This window comes from Oncorhynchus tshawytscha, linkage group LG24 (genome assembly GCF_018296145.1).
Source record: "Oncorhynchus tshawytscha isolate Ot180627B linkage group LG24, Otsh_v2.0, whole genome shotgun sequence".
Lineage (NCBI taxonomy): Eukaryota > Metazoa > Chordata > Actinopteri > Salmoniformes > Salmonidae > Oncorhynchus > Oncorhynchus tshawytscha.
This window is the reverse complement of record NC_056452.1, coordinates 8,024,549-8,032,395: the sequence shown is the minus strand read 5'-3', so window position 1 is coordinate 8,032,395 and position 7,847 is coordinate 8,024,549.

Sequence of the window (7,847 nt, the reverse complement as noted above, 5' to 3'; positions counted from 1 at the left end):
TAACCATGAAACAAACATTTCCTTGCAGGATGGAATTCCTGTGGTTATGATTAGAGGGTAAAAATAAATTCCATGACTTGATTCACTATTCTATTAGCAAAAATACAAGTAGTGGAAAAATATTGGGGACCAAGGCAATAATACACATTCTAATGAGTGAACCAGAATGTGTTTAGTGATTAATATGCAAATAAATGGGATTGGTTGACCTTGTACTGAACACTACATACAACTTATACTGAACAAAAATATAAACGCAACATGTAAAGTGTGTTGGTCCCATGTTTCTTGAGCTGAAATAAAACATCCCAGGAATTTTCCTTAAGCACAAAATGCTTATTTCTCTCATTTTGTGCACAAATTTGTTTACAACCCTGTTAGTGAGCATTTCTTCTTTGACAAGATAATCCATCCACCTGACAGGTGTGGCATATCAAGATTCTGATTAAACAGCATGATCATTATAAAGGTGCACCTTGTTCTGTGGACAATAAATGGCCACTCTAAAATGTGCAGTTTGGTCACACAACACAATGCCACAGATGTCTCAAGTTTAGAGGGAGCATGGAATTGGCATGCAGAGAATTGAATGTTAATTTCTCTACCATGAGATGGTAGTACGTCCAACCGGCCTCACAACAGCAGACCACGTGCAACCACGCCAGGCCTGGTCCTCCACATCCGGCTTCTACACCTGCGCGATCGTCTGAGACCAACCAGCCGGACAGCTAATGAAACTGTGGGCTTGCACAACAGAATAATTTCTGCACAAACTCAGAAATCGTCTCAGGGAAGCTCATCTGCGTGCTCGTCGTCCTCACCAGGGTCTTGACTGCAGTTCAGTGTTGTAACTGACTAAAGTGGGCAAATGCTCACCTTGGATGACCAATGACACGCTGGAGAAATATGCTCTTCACGGTTTCAACTGTACCGGGCAGATGGCAGACAGCCAGTATGGTGTCATGTGGGCAAGCGGTTTGCTGATGTCAACGTTGTGAACAGAGTGCCCCATGGTGGTGTTGGGATTATGGTATGTGCATGCTTGAGCTACAGACAACGAACACAATTGCATTTTATCGTTGGCAATATGAATGCACAGAGATACCGTGCACAGAGATCCTGAGGCCCATTGTAAATGCAATTAGCCGCATGTTTCAGCGTGATATGCACGGCACCATGTCGCAAGAATCTGTACACAATTCCTGGAAGCTGAAAATGTCACAGTTCTTCCATGGCCTGCATAATCACCAGACACGTCACAAATTGAGCATGTTTGGGATGCTCTGGATGTGTAGGACAGCGTGTTCCAGTTCCCGCCAATGTCCAGCAACTTCGCACAGCCATTGAAGAGGAGTGGAACAACATTCCACAGGCCTCAATCAACAGCCTGATCAACTTTATGCTTGCTGCATGAGGCAAATGGTGGTCACACCAGATACTGAATGGTTTTCTGGGATTTTTTTTTTAAAGGTATCTGTGGTTAACAGATGCATATCTGTATTCCCAGTCGTGAAATCCATGTATTTATTTCAATTCACTGATTTCCTTATATGAACTGTAACTCAGTAACTTCTTTGAAATTGTTACATCATGGCTTATAGTGCACTCTACCACAATATCTCGTGAATTCTGTTAAAATATTTGTATAATGTATCTTTCCTCTCACTTCTTTGAAGTTTTCACTGATCTGGCATGATGTGATTGGAAATGATGTTGTGACTTTGATTTTGCTTATCCAATCATGTTTGATCTAGTGATGACCTCAATGAATGGAGGAAGAGAAGAGGAAGTGAAAGTACTGGAATGGGCCTCTGGCCCTGCATTCTGCCATTTAGATCGTAATGAAAATGTTTGTGGACAGGGGATCTGATCCTAGATCAGCACTCATGTTCTGAGATGCATGTTTGAATGTGGGCCCTGGCCTCTAACCTTCCCAATAGAGTCAGCTGAATTTTTGACCTTTTACCCTACCTCAAATATTTGTTTGGAGTAGGGTGAAAATTTTCACCTAAAATGACATACCTAAACCTAACTGCCTGTAGCTCAGGACCTGAAGCAAGTGTATGCATATTCTTGATACCATTTGAAAGGAAACACTTTGAAGTTTGTGGAAATGTCAAATTAATGTCGGAGAATATAACACATTAGATCTGGTAAAAGATGATACAAAGAAAAAAACTTGCGTTTTTTTGTAGCATCATCTTTGAAATGCAAAAGAAAGGCCATAATGTATTATTCCAGCCCAGGTGCAATTTAGATGTTGGCCCCTAGATGGCAGCATTGTATGTACAAAGTTTTAGACTGATCCAATGAACCATTGCCCTGCTGTTCAAAATGTTGTATCAAGACTGTCCAAATGTGCCTAATTGGTTTATTAATAACTTTTCAAGTTCATAACTATGCACTCTCCTCAAACAATAGCATGGTATTATTTCACTGTAATAGCTACTGTAAATTGGACAGTGCAGTTAGATTAAGAAGAATATAAGCTTTCTGCCAATAACAGATACAGTGGGGCAAAAAAGTATTTAGTCAGCCACCAATTGTGCAAGTTCTCCCACTTTAAAAAGATGAGAGGGGCCTGTAATTTTCATCATAGGTACACTTCAACTACGACAGACAAAATGAGAAAAAAAATCCAGAAAATCACATTGTAGGATTTTTAATGATTTTATTTGCAAATTATGGTGGAAAATAAGTATTTTGTCACCTACAAACAAGCAAGATTTCTGGCTCTCACAGACCTGTAACTTCTTCTTTAAGAGGGTCCTCTGTCCTCCACTCGTTACCTGTATTAATGGCACCTGTTTGAACTTGTTATCAGTATAAAAGACACCTGTCCACAACCTCAAACAGTCACACTCCAAACTCCACTATGGCCAAGACCAAAGAGCTGTCAAAGGACACCAGAAACAAAATTGTAGACCTGCACCAGGCTGGGAAGACTGAATCTGCAATAGGTAAGCAGCTTGGTTTGAAGAAATCAACTGTGGGAGCAATTATTAGGAAATGGAAGACATACAAGACCACTGATAATCACCCTCGATCTGGGGCTCCACGCAAGATCTCACCCCGTGGGGTCAAAATGATCACAAGAACGGTGAGCAAAAATCCCAGAACCACACGGGGGGACCTAGTAAATGACCTGCAGAGAGCTGGGACCAAAGTAACAAAGCCTACCATCAGTAACACACTACGCCGCCAGGGACTCAAATCCTGCAGTGCCAGTTGTGTCCCCCTGCTTAAGCCAGTACATGTCCAGGCCCGTCTGAAGTTTGCTAGAGAGCATTTGGATGATCCAGAAGAAGATTGGGAGAATGTCATATGGTCAGATGAAACCAAAATAGAACTTTTTGGTAAAAACTCAACTTGTCGTGTTTGGAGCACAAAGAATGCTGAGTTGCATCCAAAGAACACCATACCTACTGTGAAGCATGGGGGTGGAAACATCATGCTTTGGGGCTGTTTTTCTGCAAAGGGACCAGGACGACTGATCCGTGTAAAGGAAAGAATGAATGGGGCCATGTATCGTGAGGTTTTGAGTGAAAACCTCCTTCCATCAGCAAGGGCATTGAAGATGAAACGTGGCTGGGTCTTTCAGCATGACAATGATCCCAAACACACCGCCTGGGCAACGAAGGAGTGGCTTCGTAAGAAGCATTTCAAGGTCCTGGAGAGGCCTAGCCAGTCTCCAGATCTCAACCCCATAGAAAGTCTTTGGAGGGAGTTGAAAGTCCGTGTTGCCCAGCAACAGCCCCAAAACATCACTGCTCTAGAGGAGATCTGCATGGAGGAATGGGCCAAAATACCAGCAACAGTGTGTGAAAACCTTGTGAAGACTTACAGAAAACGTTTGACCTTTGTCATTGCCAACAAAGGGTATATAACAAAGTATTGAGATAAACTTTTGTTATTGACCAAATACTTATTTTCCACCATAATTTGCAAATAAATTCATAAAAAATCCTACAATGTGATTTTCTGGATTTTTTTTCTCATTTTGTCTGTCATAGTTGAAGTGTACCTATGATGAAAATTACAGGCCTCTCTTATCTTTTTAAGTGGGAGAACTTGCACAATTGGTGGCTGACTAAATACTTTTTTGCCCCACTGTATGTCTATGTCCTGGGAAATGTTCTTGTTACTTACAACCTCATGCTAATCGCATTTGCCTACGTTAGCTCAACCGTCCTCTGGGGGACCCACTAATCCTGTAGAGGACATGAAGTTCAGTCAATCTGGAAAATTTCAAGAACTTTGAAAGTTTCTTCAAGTGCAGTCGCAAAAACCATCAAGCGCTATGATGAAACTGGCTCTCATGAGGACTGCCACATGAAAGGAAGACCAAGAGTTACCTCTGCTGCAGAGGATAAGTTCATTAGAGTTAACTGCACCACAGATTGCAGCCCAAATAAATGCTTCACAGAGTTCAAATAACAGATACATATCAACATCAACTGTTCACAGGAGACTGTGTGAATCAGGCCTTCATGGTCAAATTGCTGTAAAGAAACCACTACTGAAGGACACCAATAAAAATAAGAGATTTGCTTGGGCCAAGAAACACGAGCATTGGACATTAGACCAGTGGAAAACTGTCCTTTGGTCTGATGAGTCCAAATGTGAGATTTTTTGTATCAACCGCCATGTCTTGTGAGACGCAGAGTAGGTGAACGAACGGATGATCTCTGCATGTGTGGATCCCACCGTGAAGCATGGAGGAGGAGGTGTGATGGTGTGGGGGGTGCTTTGCTAGTGACACTGTCAGGGATTTATTTAGAATTCAAGGCACACTTAATCAGCATGGCTACCACAGCATTCTGCAGTGATATGCCATCCCATCTGGTCTGCACTTAGTGGGACTATAATTTGTTTTTCAACCGAACAATGACCCAACACACCTCCAGTCTGTGTAAGGGCTATTTGACCAAGAAGGAGAGTGATGGAGTGCTGCATCAGATGACCTGGCTTCCACAATCATCCGACATCAACCCAATTGAAATGGTTTGGGATGAGTTGGACTGCAGAGTGAAGGAAATGCAGCCAAACAAGTGCTCAGCATATGTGGGAACGCCTTCAAGACTGTTGGAAAAGCATTCCAGATGAAGCTGGTTGAGAGAATGCCAAGAGTGTGCAAAGCTGTCATCAAGGCAAATGGTGGCTACTTTGAAGAATCTAAATTCTAAAATATATTTTGAATTGTTTAACACTTTGTTTGGTTACTACATGATTCCATATGTGTTATTTCATAGTTTTTATGTCTTCACAATTATTCTACAATGTAGAAAATAGTAAAATTATGAAAAAGTCTGAGTATGTGTGTCCCCACTTTCCCCACTTTTAAGTTCAGGCATTAACTCTGATTTCTTAATGTTAGGCATTAATTCTGAAGGGTTAAGGTTTGGTATAGGCATAAATCCAAAAAACATTATATCCCTGGATTCAAACTCGCAACATTTGGAACGCCTTAGCAACACCTTAGCAAAACCGAAACCTACTTGAAGGTAACAGCTTCTCACTGTTGCCCCTAGTGGCCGATTTCCACTAAATCTCCCGATGTCATCAGACAATGGATGGACGTCTGTTACGTTCCCCAGTTTATGCGTTGTAGTTTGTGTATTTGCATGTGTTTATTTCAGGAAATGGCTTCCTGAAATACCTCAAGCAGCTGATTGGTCGACTCCATGGTTAATTGGAGAGCTGACCCCGCCCCCTCGTCAAGACACAGCTGTCTCCAATTACCCATTCCTTCTGAAGCTATATAAAAGCCAGTGTTCTGTTCAGGAGAGAGAGATTTTCTGGGAGGTCATTGCAGAGAGATTTTGCTAGAGGTTGATTTTGCTAGAGGTTGATTTTGCTAGAGGTTGATTTTGCTAGAGGTTGATTTTGCTAGAGGTTGATTTTGCTAGAGGTTGATTTTGCTAGAGGTTGATTTTGCTAGAGGTTGATTTTGCTAGAGGTTGATTTTGCTAGAGGTTGATTTTGCTAGAGGTTGATTTTGCTGGGAGTTCATTGCTGGGAAGTGGTATGTTGCTCAGGTAGAGCATATTTGATGTCCTTTGTTTCTTAGTTTGTTTGTGAAAATTGTTTAATATTCTGTTTCATTTGTTCCCGGGGGGAAGGGGAAGGCACCTAGGGAGTGCTTAGGCAAGAGGCCCGCGGGCATACATATACCCGTAGTATATTCATTGTCTATGCACAATAGGTAAGACCTGGGCGGACCACCCCCTTGTATTTTGGTTAGGGCACCAGGTGGTGCTAAATTTTGAAGTAGTGGGTACGCAGGTAAGATAGGAGAGGGGGGGGGGGCTTTGAGATATACTTTCTTTACTTTGGTACCGTCCAGCCCCTTTTCCCCATATTACCGTGTAAAGGAATAAAGTCCTTGTAAACAGTACCACATTCTGCCTGTTGTCATTCTTACTTGCACCTACAGTCCATACCTTTTTCACTTCACGGAGAGTTTAGTTGTAGCAGGGTGTTGCGTTCCCTCTTCATAGAGGTGTGCGTTACGTCAAATACTGCCTTGTATCAAGGGTGACCTGGCTGGGATAGGAGATTTTATTGCACACACACACCTGTACTTTACTACTGTCCCTCACACACCACTCTGTGGCATTGAGCCAACTAATTTGCAGCACAGCCGTTTGCACTCTGTCAAACCTCAGGGAGATGAAAGAAACCCTGAAACAGCAGCAAGCCTGTCATACTCCTTTCTCCCTCGCTCCTAGACTTTCATTTCTTTCTCCTGTGACCTTTCTAAAACTGCTGAATCCTCTGCTTCTTACACCCATCCAATTTCACAATCATCCCATCCTACCACCCACCTCCGACTCTTTCCTGGTCTGACACCCCTCCCATTTTTTGGCACCCCTCCACTTTTTCCCGTCTTCCCTGACATGTTTTATGCTTTGCGTCCTCTTGCTCCTTTCCATTTATTGACTGCTATTTTTACGCTCTTATCTATTCTACCTTTTCACCCCTGCCATCCCCATCTCCCTTTATCATTGTCCTCTCTAATTCTCTCTCATGTCTCCCGCTCTTACCCTGTCACTCTTACCCCATCTCTCCCTCTCCTTCCTTTGGCACTCACCCCATCTTTCTCCTTCTCTCCCTTTTCCCTCTTTTGGCACTCACCCTCTTTTTTTTCTCCCCCTCTTTTGTTAGTCACTCAACCCCTCTCATTCCCCTTTCCCTCCCTTGTCACTCCGGAGTCAGTTCATGTCATTTAAGCAAACCATGATATCTCCCATTTCAGATTGTCCCCCTTGTTCAGAGAAATTAGTTCATTCAATCTTTATATTATTTTACCAGAAAGTGTAGAAGTACCTAATTTTGACCACTAGATGCCACTGTTCCTGCTATACCGCCACTACTTTATCAATTTTGCAGGGCTCTTGAGTGTTTATAAATGCATCAACAATTTGTTTGCAACTTTGGGTAGAAAACCATTCAATTTCGCTCATGATGAAAATAAATTGTGTGGTCATCCTCACAGTTCAAGCCAGTCCTCCGTGAAAGAAATTCAGTTTTTCCTGCTCTTAGCAACCTAATGCTTCAACCCAGCTCTGCTTGAATAGTCCACGTGTTAACTCTCAGAGGGCTATGGTGCAATTCTCAAAATTTTAATGGAGAAGTAGGCTAGGTACTAAAATGTTGTGACAACCCAAACAAAATAATACATTGCCCGACTTGTGTGTTTTTAAAAAAAAGTGTATATATATATATATAGTACCAGTCAAAAGTTTGGACACCTACTCAATCAAGGTTTTTTTAATTAAAAAAAATATTTTCTACAATGTGGGAAAAATAGTGAAGACATCAAAACTATGAAATAACACATGTAA